Raw genomic sequence first — 22312 nt, forward strand, 5'->3', positions numbered from 1 at the left:
GTGGAAAAATAATTAATCCTTATATACATTGTAATTTTGTCCGAACAATTCAGAATTGATGCAAAAAAATCTCTCACAACTGCTCGTGTCTGTCCGGAGGCTACTTAAACTGTGATGACTGTGAACTGTGAGTCCTCTGAATGTGATATTAAACAGTTTGAGCCATTCTGCTCCTTGATCTTGCTTAGTTTAATTAACCACTGTGAGAAGAGTGCTGCATGCTCAGACACACATCTTTATCCTCTCTACTGGCAAAAGCTTCAATCACTGTGAAGAAAGTAGGCGTTAAACGGTAAATCAGTGCTCAGTTTTTATTTTTTTAATCACACAGATCCTACAGCTCCTTGTTCTAACACTGATTAGTTGATGCAGTATAAACATACTTTTGCAGAATGCGTTATCTGCTCATAGCACTGTATAATTATAGTTATAAGCACTCTAAATATTCATGATGTTTCCTAACAATAATCATAACACATCATAAAGCATTTTATAATGACTTATAAGGTCAAGTATCATAATACTATATAATTGCTGGTCACTCACTGACATTATTTTTGCAAGGATAATAGTGTAGTACAATTCTCATAGTTGTAATACATTGTAATGCATTATAATCACTGTTATAGTGCATCAATATGATTATTCTAAGAGCCATTGGGTGCTTTAGGTAAAGTAATAAAAAATACAAGCCGGTTATAAGTCACTAAAAGTGGGTTTTTTTTGCTTTAAGTAAAGTGAAAAACATATATCTATGCAAGAAACAACAAGCAAAACGTACAATTAATTTATTAACATCTCATAATAGAAATTGAGTACTCCAATTAGACATGAACAACTGAATGATGGACAGTTACATTTCACTACTGTCCTCAAAATGAATGGAAGTGAAAGAGGAGCCTGACACCTGCGGAGCTGTAATGTTGACAGCCAACGACAGGGACAGTAGTGGTCGGTTGCTAGCTTAGATGACATTAGATAGAGGTAAGACTGTTCAGAACTGCTGTTCCAATAAAGTGAAATATCCCTTTAAAGGCTGAGCCTTACCAAGACATGGTTTGCACCTGTTTTTTAAGGAGTCACTTTTGTTCATCAAATGTTAAAAGAAAAGTCAAATTTACAGTTACAGGTATGTAGATTTGAATCAGGTATTATCTATAATTTAAGTTCATTGAGTCCATAGAGTGATTTTCTTTCTGGGGAAACATTATTGAAACGTTAAACGCCATCATTAAGTTGTGTCAAATTGGAGTGCCTTGCCTTGAAATTGCGTTGAGTATATAGCTGATTTTCTAACCCTTTCACATGGACTCATTTTGAATTGTAAAGGGGAATGGAAGACAGAGCTGTATGAGTCATACTGTACAACATGGACGCTGTACCATGCACTATTTGCAACATTTCAGCAACACAGCTAACCTAAGAAGACACTTGACATATTTCCAGCTGGAGTTGGAGGATAAACAACCTGCTGTTGAAAGAAAGCAGTGAACCCCGGAGTAAAGCAGTGTCATTTCTTTACCTTGTTGAATATTTACAATGTTGGACACTATGATGACTCATGTTACCAGCTGGCATGTTTGCTGTGTTCATAAATGATAATGGAAGTATATTCATCTGACTCTGTTTTTTCCAGCAATACAGTGGGGGAAAGCATTCAGCACCCTGAATAGAATCAAAATGTGTGAGGTATGTAAAAATAACAGTTAAATTCAACACAGAGGCATAGGCAGATCTAATATGATGGGTGGAACTTGTACATCATTTTTGTACATAAATGGGTCTGTTCTGTGGCTCTGTCAAGTGTGAGAAATCTTTACAGCAACTGTCTACGAAAAGTTTGTGTAGTATTTTAAGTATATTATTAGCTAAAATCAATGTCTTCATTCATAAATACTGTATGTCCCCATTGGTGTAAAATTACCTCTGCCAATGATCTTCGTAAGAGAAAAATTTCTTATCTGTATTTACATTGGACGGGCAAGTCCAAGGAGGCTTCCATGTCGTTCCGCAATTTTTCGTTCAGAGCCAGCGTCACGTGACTGAAACCAGCTGAAACGGAGGAGGAGATCAGTGAGAGGCGCTTGTCACTGCCCCGGCAGATATGAAAGCCTGCACTGCCCTTTAGTTCATAATGGAGGATCATACTTATGCTCAGCCACAGGAGAAGCATTCCTCGTCGCCAAAAAAGCGGAAATTGGAAGACACATTGTCATAGCTTCTTCGTACATAACGGCTGCCGTAATTGCAACACGAATTTGAAAAAGCGAGGCTCTAGAGAGCACTGTTCGTTTGAATGCAAAATGCAATTTCACCGCTAGATGGGAGAAATTCCTACACAGTGTACCTTTAAAGTGAATGTAACTTTCAGGTTTCTTCTAGCGGCCCCTTTGGACAAAAGTGGTAGTATTTTTACCACACCTGCTGTCGTAAAGCTCTTTTCTATACAGTGTTGCATTGCCCACTGTATGTTACTGAGTTAGCGTTACTGAGAGGTCATATATGCGCGATGAATGTTTTTCTCGGACAGAAAATATTTCATTTACAATAAGAGAATAAGTTACAGATGCATCGTTGCATTTCAAGTGTTGCATATGGGAACTTGGCCTACTTTGGATGTCTCGTGAGATAAACCAGGTATCACTGTCACTGTGTCACAAGCCAAAGAATTAAGAGATTGTTGTAGCAACCAACGTAGTAATAACTTAGATTAATATAGCGCATTTCATGAACCCCACTGACGCTTTACACAAGTACAGAGGGACAAGGCAAAGAAAATACTAGGCCAACACAAAACATGTTATGAATGAAATAGACATATTACATACCTGAGGGCCAATTCGGGGTGGGTTTTGAAATATTTTCAATCCCGTAATTGTCTCCATCTGTTGAAAGCCCGACCGAGAGTGACTCATGTTATCGCCTGTTGTCTTTTTACTTTCACTTTTCCTTTTAGCTTTTAGTTGTTCTTCGTTTCCTTCTTTTCTGTGATGGCCCTGCCCCAGTATCAGCCATAACTACAACATATAACTTCTAAAATAACATTAAAGTGCCCATATTATGAAAAAAATCATAATTTTTCAGGGTGTTATTTTGTGTCTTTGGTGCTTCCACACGCATACAAACTTGGAAAATAAAACATCCATGCTGTTTTGAGTGAGATACGGGTTTCTGAATGTCTTCTGCCTTCAGTCTCCGGGTGAGCTGTTCAAAATCTGCAGGGCTTTCTACGTCAGCAGCCGAGACGATGTGGCTAACATTAGCATGCTAGCGCTAGCATGCTACCTCGTTCTCAATGGCAAAACACTGCTACAACACACAAAAGTTCACCATAATCAACAAAAGAACTACTTACATTCCTCCGCAGCGCTGTGAAGGAAAGTCTGGCAACGCGAGACTATGATTATTCTGTCCTAGCAGTTGTGTCCTAACAATGCTTAGGCAGATAGCGAACAAGGCAATGAATGAAGCTGGCCTGACGTCTTCATAAGATGGAGATTTATTGAAGAGTTCGCTCCAAGCGTTGCTTTCTTTTTTGTAAAACTAAGGAATACAAACAAAAATATAATTACTAAATAGCCAGATATTCCTTTCACATTTTCATTCACGCACATATTAGCCTGTGCATACACACGCAGCTAGCGCTAGCATAACTTACACACGGAAAAAGAATGAGCTACGCTAACATGAAATTACATCTTAATAACTATTATATTATTGCATACATATTCACATAAGTGTTAATTATGATATCTGCATACAACAACCAAAAGAACACTTACGGACGTACTACTCCAAGGATCCGACATGTATAGAACAGCCGTACAGCAGTATTTCACCATTTGACACGTGTGGGAACTAAACTCATCCACTAGTTAACAACAGTAACGTCACAAAATGCACTACCCATTTTCGCCACTAGACGACGCTCTCGCACCAACAATGATGCACAACAGCCTAACAAAACAGGCTCAGAATACTTAAATTCACATTTACATTTCTCGACCAGAACAACGATACAACAGAATTCAAGGAAATTAAAGCAAAATGTCATGAAGGGATGTAGGTACTGATAGCCAAACGACGCCTTATGAAGTTTTGTGATGCATTTCCTTATTCTCTGAGCCCACTAGAAGCTCTCTGTTCAACAAAGGGTTAAAGCACACTGAATTGCCATTCCTCAAGCTTTTCTCTCAAAACCAAGATCACCATATAGTGGGCTTAGAAAATAAATAAAATGGTTCACAGAGCTTCATACAGAATCAATTTGGCCATCACTAGAAGTAGGTCATCCTGTTGCGACATACAGAAGATATTTGTGGGTGTATGATATACACCTGTGTCACATATACTACAGTTTTGCTTGGATGGCATCATTTGGATGTGAAAACCTCATCCTCTTTCTCATGACGGTGTATTCATGATGTCCAGAGTCAGAGTCAATCTGAATCTGAATCAACGTTTTTACGTTGACGCATACAAGGAATGTGACTCCCGTTCTGCAATAACTTTCTGTATGAACACAGTGCTGAGAAGAGATTAACAGGATGTTAAAGATGCAGATACAGCTAAACAAAGATACTGAACATATAGCTATTATGTACAGACAAGAGCTGGACTGCAACATACAGGTGAGACTACTGTATGTACAGGGTCATGGTACAGGTAGTGCTGGAGTGCAGGCAGACATGTATAAAGTACTAGAGACCCAGACTTGAGTAAAGTACAAGTATTGTTGAATATCATATTGTTTATATTATTTCAATTTTCTTTTGTATAGTTCTTTAAAAATAAAATGGAAACTTGTTTTGGGGAGAATAAAACTACTCTGGGCTGAGTGTTGCTATAGTAACAAAAAAGGCTCAGGATGCTGCAAATGTTGGTATAATATGAAAATGGCTGGTGGATTTAAGACAAAAAATAATAATCTATTGAGTGAATCAAATTTGAACATACTGTATGGGTCAGTGGCTCATTGATCTTTACATTGTTAGTTCATTTCCTAACCTGGCCTGGGACACACATTCATACGGTTTGATAAAGTACTTATTGGACTTTAACTTATCATTGCACTTACGATAACAAGCGTAGCTGTCCTCAATTTAGGCCATCGTGTCGTCTCATCTCCGGTTTTTCCTGCATCCACCGTGTGTGATTGTGTGTGTGTCTGTGTGTGCGCACGAAGCAGCAGCCCCACTCGCTGCAGATAGCCGACAGGATTGAAACAGCAGCAGCTTTCAGTGACTTCAGAGTGAAAAAAAGTGATTGGTTGTAACGAGTAACGATGCAGCACATAAAAAAATGTATCGGAGTAAAAGTATTAAACTCATCGAAAATATTTACTGAAGTAAAAGTGGAAGTAGGAGAAAAAATTAATACTCCAGTAGAGTACAGATACAGCCTTTTAGTACTTAAGTACAGTAGGGAAGTTGTTCTACTTCGTTACTATACGTCTCTGAGTGCAGGAGTGCATGGCAGTGCAAAGTGTGAGTATGCAGTCTGCTTAGAATTGCATATGACAATAAAAAGATATTATCAACATGTTATTGCACAATGTTTATGTTACACTGGCAGACAGTTATTTACAAATGATTGCATACATCCAAATTGGTTAGGGGAAAGCTTGTATATTCTTACTTCACCCACCCAGATGTTCCTCTATCAGGCAGCAAAAACATTTCCCTGACGTCCACACTATTGACGTCCCCGGGGCCTTGCACCAGTCTGATAAGTTCCCCAGCAACCCTCCAGCAATCCTGTAATTCTCCCATTCCTGACATAGCTATTTACAATAGGTCAACCAATTGCTTTGGACTTTTGAACGCCTCCAGCACCATAGATACCACCCAGTCCAGTTGCAACATAGACAGCTCGGTCCTGCCCTCCTCACCTCTGAGAACTGCCCAGAGCTCCCCCTGTCAGTCGTCTCCTGTTTCTACAACCCCAGTCATCTGGGGATGAGTACCTGTAACCTACATCGCTTCAGCAGGGTATCTCTCAAATATTTGTGTTAGGATTTAAACAATGAGTTTTAAAAATGTAGGTAGATACATAACATTTTGGCTAAAAGGCTTCATTATATTGTAGTATTTTTTTGGAGATGGAGCAGTCAATTTTTCTGAAGGAGGAACACCTAGTTGGCAGAATGAACTCTTTCATTTCCACAATAATGACCCTCAGCCATCACGTAACAAGAGCACAGATGGTACTTTAACATCAGTTAACAAAAACCCAGCAAAGCCACCTCTGATAAATGGTTAAACATGTTAAGGACACTTCTCTAGCCAAATGTTAATCACATTTTGAAATCAAATTTGGAGTTCCACTTTAACCCAGTGTTGGCATGAGTTGGAAAGCATCTATTATATCTACATACTGAAGAGCTTCTGCTTTTTGTCACTATTAGCCCGCATTAACATTGCCTCAGGGGCTCCTGCGATTTGCCGCAGGGTGGGAGTGTCACTGAAACGGCCCATTTTTGTGAAGTCCTGTTGTGTTCTTTAATCCCTCAATGTGTTTGGTGTTGTAAAACTTACTTGTGACAGCGATAGAGGCAGTGATTTTTCCTGTTTCCTGTATGGGACTCTCACACCGCCTCAAAACACTCTGACAAGTCTGATTGACCACTTACATGATTGGCCACCGCATGGTGAAGGTTGAATCTGTCTCAACTGTCTCAACAGGACTGGCATTTTCTCTTTATCTAGTCTGAATGTGGCCTGGATCAATCTCAGGAACAAAACAACCTAAGTAGAGCCCAAGGCTTATAAAGGGTAACGCACAGGTCAAATCAATCATCCTCCTGACATTAATGACCGGTTTGATACTTCATCACAGCACGCTGAAATTCTCCACTGTGTGTACTCTGGTCACTACTACAACACAAACAGCACTCATGTCAGCAAGTCACCTGTGCCCTCTTTGCGTTCCATTAGCTTAAAAAACAGCATCAACAGTGTCGTGATGAAGGGAGGATTGTTTGGTGTGAATGAGGAGCCTAACATCTCATTAGAATCAGAGTGCTCCAAATACAGTACATCAAAATATGACAAAATGTGTTTTTTTTCTGGTCAATAGTACTGCAACATGAGTTTGACAGAATAAAAGCAGCAAACATGAATCTTAATACCTGACCAAGAAGGCAGCATAAGAAAACCGTAATCATTTCTATATCAATAAACCCAATGTCTTGAGATTCTACTACAGTCAGTCTGATGTGGCTTGCACTGCCAACTAATGGTGACCATGTGTTTTTCTACTACAGCAGTGATGTTGCTTGTGACCAGGGGTTATGGGGATTTGTTGAGTGTTTCTGGCTACCAAATATTGGATGCAACTTTCCGCAAACTATCTTGCGTTATAGGATCATTTTGTAAAAGATAAACAATGTTTAAGCAGAATATAGACATAGTTCGAACCTCTTTGTTTTTTTAGAAAGAACATTCCGATGTCATTTTTGGACAGTTTTGACAGCCCTATGTGTATTGGATTGGTCAAATGAGATTAAGATTCAAAATAAGAAGAGCCTTCTGTGTGTGCCCTCTTGACTTTGGTTGTTTGCTTGCTTTCCTTCCTCCTTATCGAATCAACAAGCAGCGTTAGTACGTGACACATTTCCTCAAACAAGAGTCCAAAGTCGAATCAGATACGGTATGTTTTCACATTGTCAAAGAGGCATTAACGAGGACAGCTACGTATTCTATTAGCCGGCAGAGGTGTCATAGTGCACTACCCCACCTCCACAAAAAAACATTTTTCTAAAGGCCATAATTACTATAATGTAAATGTTAATGTTGAAAAATGTGGGATGCACCCGTTTCAGCCGCATTTATGCCCATTGAAAATGAACGCGTTTTAGTACTATGCAAATAAATTAAAGAACCATATATGTGTACTACTGAGCATTAACATGTTTCATGGAGTGGAAGATATGATGACTAGTTGCCTATAAGTATTGCAATTAGCTCGTGGCACTTGGGTGCCCAGAGCTTGCAGCACATTCAAAAGGAGTTGTTTTTGCATCCAACCATTTCGAAAAATTCTTCCAGGTACGGCCAGGGATGTTGAAGGGTTGACTGGTCTTCCTGGCTACCAGCCTCCTCGCTGGTGCTTGGTTGGGACATTTCGCTCAAGTTCTTTTGAGTCTCTGCCACAGACATCTTCGTACTAGGCTACAAACGTCTGATATTTCCTTGCTGGAGTGTGACGTGATTTGTGTCATGTGCAGGTACTGTCACGATTTGTCTAGTGCAGGAACCCAAAAGCAGACCAGGACAAGGTAAGTAGGAATAACAAGGTGAGTATTTATTTGGAGTATGGAGGTGGGTAAGTCCAGTTGGTAGGCAGTGGGTGAAGCAGGAAAGCTGGAGGGTTTGTGCAGATCCAAAAAATGCAACTATGAAGTTGTCGGCCAGGTAGGTGTGAGTGTCAATCCAGGTGGTGACTGCAGACAGAGAAACAGGAGGCAGATTAGCGACAGGCAAAAGACAAGGCAGCAAAAAGACTTTCAAAACTAGAGGCTTGATACGAGAGCTAAATGTACTGGTTACGCTAACGATCCGGCAGGGAATGGATGTCTGGTCACGGCTTATATGGCGCAGAGGTGATAATCACGACCGGGTGTGCAGATTGCAGCAGGTTACGTAGTTGGAGAATCAGCCGGGATGTGTTCAGGAAACTCAGGAAAAAACAGACTTCAGGTTAGAGCAAAAACAAAACACTGGCAAAACAGGCTCAAGATGCTGGATTTATGACAGGTACGATGGATCGCGTACAAACCAATAGGGTGTCGGAATGGTATACTGTATGTTTATACTTCTCATCCAACCACAATCAAATTCACTCTATCCGGATGGCGCGATTTATCTGGATAGGTTTTAGTTTTTTTTGTGTTTTTTTGAACGATGACAATCCGGAATGAAAACAAGGCGAACTGAAATAGGAGTAACAAGGCTATTTTTAAAATGTAAGGAGTAGAAAGTACAGATAATTGTGTGAAAATGTAAGGAGTAGAAGTAAAAAGTCCGCTGTAAAATAATTACTCAAGTAAATTATAGATACCCAAAATTTCTACTAAACGAAATATTTGTACTTCGATACTTGACACCTCTGTTAGCCGGTATCGACCCATCCTGGAGCTTCCGTTTTGAAGTGTATACTGCACTGTACTGACCCTCGTTGAGAGAGTTTTCTAGTTGTTGTTGGACATTTCACTCAAAAATAAAGTTCATCCACTGGGTCCACTTCACATCCTCCGATGATGGGAGTACAAGGATTTTCTGTTGGTTCTCGCTGCCAACAACAGGGCAAGTAGCGTGCTTTGCTCGTACTGTGTTACCAGGTCAGCGAACCCGATAGGATGTCATGTCCAGCTGCAAGTCTGTTTGTTGTTAGACTCGTTTTCAGATGGATGGAGGAGAAAAACTTGTCACTCTGGTCTCTTGTCACACTTTGGGGGTCTCGCGACACACTGTGGACACACGGTGTTGAAACCCCATTCAAAAGTGCATTTCGCATCGAGCCAGTAGATGATAGGATGATAGGACCTTTCATAACAGTATCGAAGCTCAGCGGGCACAGCTACAGGCATATACTGTATTTCCAATCAAAAACAAAGCCAACTAATAGGGTTTGCATCTGTATCTCTATATAAATTATAAGGCTCTTGTTGGAAAACTACCATACTACCTTACAGAACTTCTTTGTTACTCAGAGGGACAAACTCACTCTGCTGACTGGCATTTTCTTCATGTTTCACAAGCTTGGCCTGAACTTGAAAGAACTGCTTTTAACTTTAGTGCACCTGGAACAAATTACAACGCTTCAATAAAATCATCTCACTTGTGCCTTTTGGACAATTTAGAAATTGCTTCTTTTCTGTGTTTTTGTCTTTGTAATTTAAATCGATGACATTGTTAATAAGGGTCACGCCTCAATGATCTCTCAAGTATAAATAAAGGTTGAATAAATGTATCATATAAACTAACCCTGTCCTGATAGTAGCCTACTCCAAGTCCAAGATCATGTCTGTTTCCAAAAGAGTTGAGAACAGTAAGGCATTTATGTTGAGCATGCCATTTTGGGCTTGTGCACAAAAAAATGAGTGCTTGTTAAATTATTTATTTTGAGCCATTAATCTACCATGTCATCATGTAACACACCAGAGGCCTGGACTATGAATCAAGATTTGGAGTTAACGAGGTAACTTCAGGTTTCAGGTTCAACCCAGGGTTTTCTGTATCACGAAGGTGGATCACTTGTTACCGGGTTCAATCGCCGTGGTAACTCATGCTGAACGCCCAACCTGGTCGGGAGCAGGTTAAGTTGGAGATCAGAGATCAACCGGTGTAAAAGCACCGCCTACTGACCGATCAATAATCGACTGATAACGGCGTCACCGTTCTTAGAAGATCAGGCGGAGCTCGGTGCACTGAGAGAGAGAGAGAGGGGGAGAGAGGGAGAGAGAGAGAGAGAGAGACAGACAGGGAGAGAGGGGTGCGCTCATAAAAGTTAAAACATTTAGAGACCGACAACCCTGTTAACATTCCCTGATGGGTATTTTTATGAAATATATATATATATATATATATTTTTTTTTTTAATTTGCTCTCAAGATCGCTTACCACTGCCAGGGTTGCAACTGAAATAATAGACTAAAGCAACAGCAGTTTATGAAAGGTTTAAGAAGCAGCGACTGTATTGCGTTTTGCCTGTCAAACCGTGTCTGTGTTCTTCATATACATGTAGAATTATAATTTGCTCTTCCTATATAAAATATGCGGCTCTGGTAGATGTTTGTGATTGGTCGTGCTGTGCAAACACCGCCTCTTTTATGTGAACGCGCGCGCCGGATTGGGAGACCCTGGGTTGATTGAACTAGTTGTTAACCACCGTCATGAGGTTATGCGGGACCGCGGTTGTTAGGGTTAGTGAAGCCGGGTAACTGAAAGAAATCCAGGGTATGTTGATCTTGATTCGTAGTACAGGCCTCAGGTGTGTGTGTGTGTGTGTGTGTGTGTGTTGTTTACTATAGTGTTCTCTTAAATCCTGTCATGTTTTTTTTATGACTGCTTTCAAAAAGATTTTCAAAAGGTCTTTTTGGTTTTTAAATTGGTATCGAACTACTTGAATTATTACATAATTTCAAGTAGCATTTAAAATGTGTGGCCCTTAACAGCTGTAAGGACATGACAGGCTCCCAGGCTAGCCTGACCATCTTTATTGCCCTGCTCCAAACTGAAGGCTGAGCATTCGTCGGCGGAATCTTCCTACGGATGAGAGCTGCTAGCAGAGGGTTTAACAGTGCAGCAGTAGACCAGACCCCCATTAGAAGCTATTCAGTGTCAGATCAAGTTTAAGTGCTCTGGCCACTTACAGACCAAGCAGACCATACAGTACATTAAGTAAAGCTTTCTATGGGTAGGCTCCGTGGCAGGCCATGATGCTAACTGCTTGAATCCAAAGCATTATACCTTCCATCAAAGCAAAGCGTAGGCTGACAAAAAATAACTCCATACATTGGTTTTCGACTGAGCGCTGACTCTTGGTCCAACATGTAATGCTCAGCTGCTTGGTGAGCACACACAGACTAGACGCTCTGAAGGATTTCCAGGCTCCTCCCGACAGATGAATGCACCTTGCCTGGAGGAGAGATTAGTCATTGCCTTCTCATCTCTTAAGGCCGGTTAACCATTTAGTGCTGTATCCCCACCAGGCTCTCTGATAAACTAGGCCAACATGTAAAGACATTCCAGTAGCATCGCAAATCTCCCAGTAACAGTGTGTGATGGCATCTCAGAGCTCCAGTGGTCAACAACAACAACGTGGTAGTCTGTAGACTTTGTAAAATGATCTCTGAGTCAGGCTAACAGCTGCAAAACACCGTAAGTTCTGCTCACCTATGCCTCTCCAACTCTCCCGTAGCTCACGCGTATACAGTACGTCCTGCGCTGACTTCAGTGTGAGGTAAACCGTGCTGTGTCTCCCCCATCTCCAGCACTGTCTTCGATAATTGCGCAACCAGGCCAGATTGTTTCAGAAATCTCACGAGTCCTTCATAATGTCAGGTATAACGGCCCACGTATTAAAAAATTGTTGGGTTTAAATCGGGCTTGGGCTCATAATTCCCTTAGAAATTAAAGAGAAGTTTTTTATTTGTGTATTCCTCCTGAAAGTGACTTGAAATGTGAATTTGTTTTATTGTTGGATTTATTTGATACATCTGATTTCATATGTTGCTAAAATTTCACTTTTTTTTACTGTAAGATTTTTTTGTGGCTGCAGGACCTGGAGCTCACCGCCAGTGTTTCAGTTTGACTATTAAAAAGCGTTTAGATAACTAAAAGGTATTTATTCAGAAGCAGGCTGCTTGGTTAGTTAGCTAACGCTAGCTTGCTATTCCACCAACACTGGCGGTGAGCTCCAGGGGGGATGGGCCGCTGCTACCGGGTGTGGGGCTCTCCGTGTCCCGCTGGACAGTCCTTCCAAAAAACAGTTTTTGTGATTGTTGTGGGCAAAAATCCTTGATTACGCGACACATTTTCTTAAAAAATGCGATGGAATATGTGGGATATTTATGCAATTTTATGCGCTGAAATTGCTGGAACTTGCAAAAATTGCAGGAACTTGCTAAAACTGCGTTTTGATGAAAAAGAGAAAAAAAAGTGATTCCCCCAACACACTGCTTTTCGATGATGTTCACGTCGCGTAATTACGTCACTTCATAACGTTCCCATGGCAACAGGGGAAAATGGCTGCTCTTGTGTGAAGTAAACGCAACATTTTTCAACTTTCTGCTAAGATATATGTGACTTTTTTGCAACGAAAATGCGGGGATTATGAAATCATGCAAGCTCTGCATATTTTGCGCGAAAATCGGCAATTTATGCGGCGAAAGTGCGGCGTATTTGAAAAAATGCAGCCCCCGCATAAATATGCGGACTTTGGCTGATTATGCATTGAATTATGCGATCGCATAATGATTGCAAAAGTCGAGGCGTGGATTCGCCACTTTGTGATGCGAGAGAGCACACATGTGAAGTTGCCGTGACAGACTGGAGAGGTTATAATCACTGAGTTGTGGCTGTGATGGAAAATTAATGAGTAAAAAAAAAGTGGAGTAAATGTTGCATTACAAGTTTGCAGCTGTCATTGTGTTCATGCAAATATCAATCTACACAATTGTGAATATTTTTTTCGGTGAATTCACATTCAGAATACAGGTGTGCAAATTTCAATTTACAAGTTCAGATTTCTTTTACAAGCTCCCATGTGTTTTTTTTTGTTCTTTGTGTGACTTCAAATTCAGATCACATGTGTGTGAATATATTTTACAAGTGCAAATTTTAACATACAAGTTCAGATTTCTTGTTCTTTTTTGTATACAAGCTCTCACCGTTTGCACCATATTTACCTTCATATAATTCATAGAGACTGGGGTGGGAGAAGAATCAAAGCAAGGCGACACAGAATAAGCAAAGGCTAAATTTACTGTTCAGCAGGCAGCTGTTGTCCTTCGTCATTATCATGATGGGGAATCACCAGCGTAAAACAATGGCTCTGATACATTGGGGGTTAAGTGCCTTGCCTGAGGGCACTTCATTAGTGTCCGCATGTTGAGGTAGAGCGTTGGGCTTCCATTTAAGTGTTTTGGTTTGTGTTTTTTATATATATTTCTTCTCATTAAAGTGGAAAAATGTGATGGAACTCTTTCAAGCCTCAAGCATCCTCTACACCATGTGTTGTTGCCACACACACACACACACACACACACACACACACACACACACACACACACACACACACACACACACACACACACACACACACACACACACACACACACACACACACACACACACACACAGGTTTGTGGCACTATCTTTGTGGGGACCCTTCATTGACATAATGCATTCCCTAGCCTCTTACCCTAACCTTAACCATCACAACTAAATGCCTAACCTTAACCCTTACCCTCACCCTAACTATAACCTAATTCTATCCATAATCCTACAACCAAGTCTTAACCCTCAAACAGCCCTTTAAACTTGTGGGGTCCAGCATTCAAGCTGTCTGGACCCCACAAGTATACTGGACTCCAGGTTTTTGGACCGCACGAATATAGTTAAACAAGCCCATGCGCACACGCACACACACACACATACACACACTTGATCGGGCTGTACAAACCCAGCCCATCAGCTGAGATTGTGGTTTAATTCAAGTTGGCAGATAGGAGTCGGGATGAGAGCAACGAGTAATCAAGGAGACAGACGAGAGAGAGGAGTAAGTGAAGAGAGAGAGAGAGAGAGAGAGAGAGAGAGAGAGAGAGAGAGAGAGAGCAAACTATGAAACGTGAAAGCAGAGGAAGGAAGATATTCAACTCGACAGTATCGGAGTCTCCTTTGAGAGACGGAGGGGGAGATTGGAACAGAATTAGAAGCTCTTTATTTGCCAAAAACTAGCTTCTGTGACACAGGTTCACAGAAGCAGCAATAACTTACTGTCAGAGCACATACTGATGTACTGGTTCACATTACATACATATTTGATTTGGCTCTGCACATGATATACATAAAATATATAAAATACATATTTAAGATAATACATGCCTTATCCTTAAAAAGAACTCTGCATATTATATCACCACCATACCATGTGACCTATAAATATACATAATACATTACATCTAAGCAGTGACATTGCATGGAAGCAGCACATCATAAATTGTGTTTGCAGCTGAAGGGATGCATACACGGCGACGAGAGAAACGTTAGAGAGCGAGTAAAAAAAAAAACAGAAGCAGAGCGATGGAAAGCAAATAGACGTGGTGAGATGAAGAGAACGAGACGCCTGAGGGGAAATGGAAAGACAGAGAAGAAAAGGCTTTCAGAGAGTGAAGGCTGAAGAAATGGAAAGGACAGGAAAGATGGGGAAGATAAAGAGAAAACAAAGCAGGGGGAGAGATGGACAGATAGACAATATGAAACAGCAGCAGAGGGAAAAGGGGGAGGAAGAGCTAGAGAGAGAGAGAGAAGCAAGAGATGAGAGGAGTGAGTGAGGAAGAGGATGGAGGAGTGCAGTGATCAGTGCTGGGCTGCAACCCCACTTAGTGACCAGGCTGAAAGCTTTCCACTTCAGCTGCCTGATACCGCATCCACTCATACAACACGTACGCGCGCGCACACACAAACACACACACGCACACAAACACCTTTTCATATCACAACACAATTTAAAGTCGTGCTGGGCAAGATTTGTGGATAAAGTCCCAGCTTTCTTATCATTCCAAATCCCAACATCAGGCTCCATGCATCCCATCTCCACTCATCCCATACACCACCCATTCCTCCTACACCCAGATTAAATCCTGCTATACTATGTTCCCAAAGCTGATGATTCAATATTATAAAGACCTGCAGTTTTCTCCTATTACCTTTCAGGAATTTGGGTTATTGAAGTCTTCACAACTCTGTCCCAACTCCAGCATGTGAAGTGTGTTTTCAGTTAAGCACAGTGCGCTTGCATTTCTGCCACTATTTAGTCAAGTTAAAATTAAAATTCTTACTAATGTGTGCGGAAACCATATCTTTAAAATCCTTTATAATCAATCAATAATGAATGTTTTCCCCGTATCTTGGTGACCTACCACTGTAGTTACACTAATAATTCTTAGCGGTGGATCTCAAAAACAAAGGTATGATTGACTTAATAAGTTTGCATTTAAAGGATACATCTCCTTTTTGTTTTTTTTGTTTCATCAAATCCCATGTTCAGACTCAAAACCAACAATGAATGTATCTAGAACAAGTACTGTATGTGTGTATCACGGCCCGGATGTATCACAAAAACACATCAGTGAGCCACGCTGTTGCACTGGGTGACATGTTCCTTCATCACCATCCACACACACACACACACACACACACACTGTAATGTATTTATTTTGACTTAATCCCACATACACTGTCCTACTTATATTTTTGAGCTTATTTCCAAAGACAGGCTTGGGATCTTTGTATTTAGAGACAAACTGAAACATTGTTGGTTTTGGTCTTTTCACAGGATTTGTTGGCAATAACAAAATATAGAATGCTGCCAGAGTTTTGATTAAAAAAAACAATCTTGAAAACCATTTTTCATTGCTGTGCGCTGGTCACTGTTAACCAGTTAAATCCCAAGCACCAGTACCTCCTAGAGTTCTGCTACCCGATGGGTCCCAACAACGCATCTTGTCTCGGTCAGATTTCGGCCACTGTATCATGTAGAGCTTTAGGTTTGGGTCAGGTTTTCAAATATATTGTGTTTTGAGGGCATTTTATGTCTTTATTAGTAATAGTAGAGAAATGTCTGGAAACTAGGTAGAGAGAGATGGAGAATGATGTACAACAAGGCTGGATTCTAACTGGGGACATTGTGTGGACATCCATGGTTGGTGTCTTAACTGCTAGGCCATGGGAACTTCCTTGAATTCCCATTGAGTCTGAGACGTTGCATTTTTCTCATTATGACCTTGTTGCGGCGACAGATAATTCTGTTAAGTTCACATGAGAATGACATTCTGAGTTCTACATTTGTCAAATGAATATTTGGAAAGGTGAAGATGATCTTGGGTTTAAAAACAAGAAAAGCAATAACTCAATATGAGATGCTATATTGTCACATGCTGGTATTGTCTTTAATTTTAATAGTTTCTGTGTATGTACTGGTGGGCTGCTGTGTCATAATTGGCAAGTCTCTCATTGCCAGACCTTCCTTCACTGTGCTGCTGAGGAAAGTCTGGCTAGGCCATACAACATTCCTGGATGGGAGAAAAACATGCTCTGGTTTATTGACATTTCTTTAAACCAATCACAATCGTTTTGGGCGGCGCTAAGCGCTGGACCGAGCCACGGTGCCTCTGTAAAATAGCCTCGGGAAGGACCTTGTTTTGGTGGAACATGTGTTTGTTCAAAAGTAGTTTTAGTCGTGCAACAGAAAAGTCAGATTGGACAGATAGTCTAGCTAGCTGTCTGGATTTACCCTGCAGAGATCTGATGAGCAGTTAACCATAGTCCTCAGAAATCCACCGGAGTTTAGAACGCCAACACACAGAAAGAGGAAGGTAACGAACATCCGGCTGAAAATTAGGGACATCTGGCAAAATTTCCGGCGGCACCTGAACAATCCCGGAAATGAAACATCGTTGATATAGACTATTGCCCAGCTAATAGACCTTATTGCCAGATTAGCATTTTTATATTTGTGAGAAAGCACATCGCTTTATCTTTGAGGAAGGAATTAATAACATGAATATACAGTAGTCTTGGGCAGTATATCGGCATTACCAGTTGGCTTCAGTCAGATTGGGTCCCACAGGCATGTGCATGGGCTGGGTTTGGGTCGCCAGTGTTGGGTGGGCTGCTGGTGAGGAATTGTATACTTGTTGCTGCACTAGCAACTACTCCCAGGAGATCTTGGGTGAAGCTTTGCACCTGTTTTAACCTTCTGAAGCTCCTTACCAGCAGATAAAGAGATAGAGCTGGTGACTTCATGTGAACACTGCCTCATCAACACCACCTGCCCACCTGGATCAGATTACTTTTCTCCTTTTACACAGACCTTTTTTATTGATTTTTGCAGAAAAGGGCATGAACCAGAACCATGTTTAACAGACATATCCACAGATATCCATCTATGTATCAATCCACTGTCGGCCCATGCAGGTTTAAGTCATGACAGGCTAACCACACACAACACAAACACAAGCACACCTGAAGGAAGGGGAAACACCAAAAAACCATAAGCGCATACAGGCCCTGTGGTTTTGTCATACCTCTCAGCTAAGACTAATGTTATTAACCTGCCTCATTTCCTAAAGAAGCCGATTCCCCATTTGTTGAGCTATTGCTGTCATCCATCACTGTGATTGGTTTAGCTGTCTAAGAGCGATGAGACCAATGATGTGACCACCAATCTATATTATAATAAATGTTATAACATTTAAGTCCAACAAATGAAGTTTTGTCTTATGGGATTTTACAATATTATTGTAAAGCTAATAGTGAACATCGTTCTACAAAGGCAGTAAAAGCAACCAGTCGGGGTCATTCGAGGCTCCGAACCAATATGTTGCCCTTTGCACAGTAATGTAGCATTATCACACACTACCTTCACTGGCTGCTTAAGGTTTGATCAAATGTTCACTTCAAGTGTAAAGAGCTGTTCTGTCTTGTCCTATGGCGGTACAGTCAATGTTAACATTGCGTTCCCCACTTGGTAACATGTTTTGCTTGCTTAAAGTGACTACTGAATTCAACTTTGACAATTTCCTTACATTTCATAGTTGTCCATTAAAAGTTTGGTCTATAAGCCAAAATGAATTAGATACATGTCCTTCTTAAAGGCTTCTAGACTTTTCATTAATTCATTAATTAATCTAATTAATTGGATGGAGAGGTAAAAGATAAACACAACAGAGTCCAGAAAAATAGAAATGAGATTTACAGTGGTACTAATATGTTACACATGGTGAGTTGTATCTATCTGAGATGTGATTGGTTGGTTGGGGTGAATCCATTAATAGATGTATTGTAATTGCTTGGTCAGACAGTAATTGTGAAAGGTCAGTGCTTTGAGTCCTGCTTGGTTTTTATTTTATCTGTAGGGGTCACAGCTTGATTATTTTGTTCTTTGTCAAATTTGGTAATTACTGAATCCAGGGAGTGGAACCAGTTGGAAACACGGTAAAGTTTACGGTAAACTTTTTAAAGATTTGGCATTTTGACAGATGCCATTCTGCCAATTAATAAGAGGGATCAGAATGTGAAACTTTGAAGTGATTGCATTAGTGATGATTGTGGCAATATGTAAATGGTATACTGTATTTATATAGCACTATTCTAGTATTAACTACTACTCAAAGCGCTTTCACATAGTACAGGAACCATTCACCATTCCCACGCATTCAAACACTGTAGCTGAGGTTGCCGTACAAGGTGCCACCTACTCATCAGATGAACATTCACACTCCGTCTTGCCCAAGGACACTTCGACATGAGACTACAGGGCCAGGGATTGAACCACCAACCTTCCGATTGGCTGACAATTGCTCTACCACTGAGCCACAGCCACCCAGTAAGGATATATGTAAAGAGTGTTTTCATCCAGTTGCAAAGACAAGTGTCTTGTCAAAGCGGTCCTGTGAAGTGTTCTTGTGAACAAATAAGAGTTCTGTTTAGATTCACTGTTCACCAAAACACATTGCAGCCCTGATTCCTCGCCTCCCCTCCTCGCGCCTTAGTCCCGCCCACAGGACATTCGAGCGGAGGAGTGGGATGGGGAATTGAGAAAGGCCCATAGTGTCCTTGAGGTCTCATTTCCTTCCGTCCTAAGTATTTCTTGTCCAGCATTTTTTACATCCATGATTACTAGCCTGCAGTCTTCTTCTGCTCTGCCTTTGTTGGCACGTTGCAGCACATCTTGGTATGTTGCCTCCTCCTATAGATCAGTGGAATTGTGTGACATTGTTGGCAGGACTAGTGTAGCAGTGCATGAGATAAACTAAACCAGAGCAGGTGAGCAGGTCTTCCTTCCTTCATAATATATACAGTATATATATTCATTGCTGAACAAAATGTGCTTAAACTACTTTTTCAGTTACATGAGCAGAATAGTGGCTCTCCTGCAAATATTAGAAAGAAAGCATTTTTTTATTAAATTAATGCTAAAAATGTTGTCATGTTGTCATTACAGTCTGATAGTGCCTCTCTGCATGTATATGCACTGGTTGTCCTACAGGTGTCTTGTTGTGTTAGTATTCAAAATTATCATTTTTATATTGTTATGTGTGCATTGAATACACACACAAGAATGAGTAGCATTGTGCTATATCCGTTGCACACTGTCCCTGTTTAAATGAACCAGATGAATGAAAATATTACGCTTTGGTGTCTAAATAACATGCCATAGCATGTTACCTCTTTATGTACAACTCTTTATTTTAGCAGCAAATTTTCATTTTGCCACCAATTTTGGTAAAACTGCCAATATTTGAAATCTACAGTTAATTTAATGATGAAATTTGTTGGCCCGTTTCTCTGCCGCTTTCCTCTTCTTGCTTGAATGCCCAAATGAATGCTGGGAATTCTGGGTCGCCTAAGCTACATCAGTTGCGTCCTCCAAATTCAGCTAAAAGGAGGCCGCATTTCTTTGAATCGGTCTTTAAATGCAGTTGAACTGGGATACAGCTTATAGCACTACTCGTGGAATGCCTCGTCCAATCACATTACTTGGTAACTGGTAAACACCACTAAATTGTGCTTTTCTATGCAAATGTGCAATACTATTTATTCATTTACAAGTGCAATACATCACACAATTATGTATTTTGTTTTTTTAATATATATTCATAGAGCTCTATTTATGAACCTGTTTTCATCTGTGTTTTTAAAAGGAGCCATGCTCGAAATTTTGTTCATGCTTCACAATGCTGTGTTTTGCTGAAGGACAATAAAAGGAATCTTGTTCTTGAACTGTTGTATAAACTGGTAGAAAAGATAGACAGATCAAGAGTCAAATGTCATGGTCAGCCTTGACAACACCAGTACTTTGTTGTATCTAACCTTACCGCCATTGTGCACTTTAAAAGCAATTCCACATCACAAACAGACAACAAAAGACTTCATACCAGAGAGTGAAAACACGCTGGGAAACATTTCTTTGAAAGGAATGTTAAGCTTTAGTTTGAGTGTGTGGTTGACAATCCCTGTGCTATTGAACTGGCAGTACACAAGAGACAGAATGTGCAAGGACATAGTCATCTTCTCATCAACATCTGACGTCTGTTCCGGCACATTTTTTATTTAATTGCTTCTTCTTTTTTTATTGTTTATCCATCACAGGAATTGTGATTTGAACTGTGCAGCATGGTTAAATGGAATAAAAGCACATCCTGTCCATGCGATAAACATCCAGGTATAATCAAATTAAATTAATTTTGATGTTTTTGTAGCTCCGCACACACAAACCCGCACACACGTGGACCGTACAGCCCACAAAGATCCTATCGCAGCCCTCACAGCTGATCAATGAACCTGTGGGGAATTGGTTTCTAGTGGGTCAAGGGCGTAGGTTTTGTTTCAACATTATATCTGGGGGGGTTTGGAGCAGGAGCGCCCCAACACTTAATTTCCTTCATTCTCATCAATTTAAAGGTGCCCTGCCACCCTGCATTTTTTTAAATATGTTAGGTCCATATGTGTTTTGTGTTATGTGGTGAATGTGAAAATGAACTGCTACCTCCTCTGTCAGCTCTAGCCACTGAAAAGAAATAAGCGGAGAAATCAGGCCAATTACAAAAGCTGGTCAGTCTGACATCATGTTGCCTGAGCTCATTACTATTCATGAGCTCGCCCAGTTGCGCTGGGTAAAGGATGCTGATAGCCAGGCTCTTATTGGCTAGCTGTTAGCCAATCAGAGTCAAGCAGCTTAGCTTGTTGAATATTAATGAGAACTGGCACAAATCGAGTCTTCCTGCAGGCTTTCTATACCACACCACAGAATGGCTTGAAACAAGGTAACCAAGGAAGTTTTTCCACAAGAAATTTTATAGAGTCCATGGTAGAACTTCAGAAATTACCACAAAGTCATGAAATACGTGTGGCAGGGCACCTTTAATTGAATCTAACTTAATATTGATTTTGAATCACATTTAATTCATCTCCTTTATTGTTCACACATCACACAAACATCACACATATTTTTGGATGTTTTTTTAGGAATCATGTGCATCTTGTTAACCTTTTTAAAGCCATAAGCTCCAAAGTATAAATTACATAAAAGACATGTACGTAGCATGAGTAAAGACATATATTTAGACAGCTGAAGAAATGAAAGGAGAGAGAGAGGGGGGAATGACATGCAGCAAAGGGCCACAGGTCGGAGTCGAACACAGGCCCGCTGTGTCGAGGAGTAAACCACTATAAATGGGCGCCTACAGGGCTAACAGGTCTGTACGAACCACCTCCTTCTTGTTGGTTATTGTAAGCGTTAGATGTAATATAAAAAATACTTCCAGTTGTTTTATGTGTTTAATACCTGACAAAGTTTTGTGGCCAAAACTTTGTTTCTTTAATTACAGTAATGTCTTTTGCTGGCAGTGTGTGGGTGTAAACTAGTTTTTACTAGAAATAAGTCTCCTACACACACACACACGTAGGTGTGTAATAGATTAAAGGCATAGTTAAGCTTCTTGTTGGATAAAAGAACAAACAGGAAAATGGGAGTGGAACAAAATTCCAGTAAGTACTGAAAGCTGAACATAATAGTTCACAAA

General features: G+C 40.5%; 1 long non-coding RNA gene across 1 annotated transcript in view; it reads right to left on the reverse strand.

Moving 5' to 3' along the window:
* Positions 1-8283: 8283 nt before the first annotated feature.
* The window catches only part of LOC120566042, a 65296-nt gene continuing 51267 nt past the window's right edge, over positions 8284-22312 (reverse strand). Inside the window, exon 2 of the long non-coding RNA XR_005640325.1 lies at positions 8284-8443. This is a non-coding gene — a long non-coding RNA (uncharacterized LOC120566042). The remainder of the gene's footprint in view (positions 8444-22312) is intronic.

The sequence above is a fragment of the Perca fluviatilis genome, chromosome 9 (assembly GCF_010015445.1).
Source record: "Perca fluviatilis chromosome 9, GENO_Pfluv_1.0, whole genome shotgun sequence".
Lineage (NCBI taxonomy): Eukaryota > Metazoa > Chordata > Actinopteri > Perciformes > Percidae > Perca > Perca fluviatilis.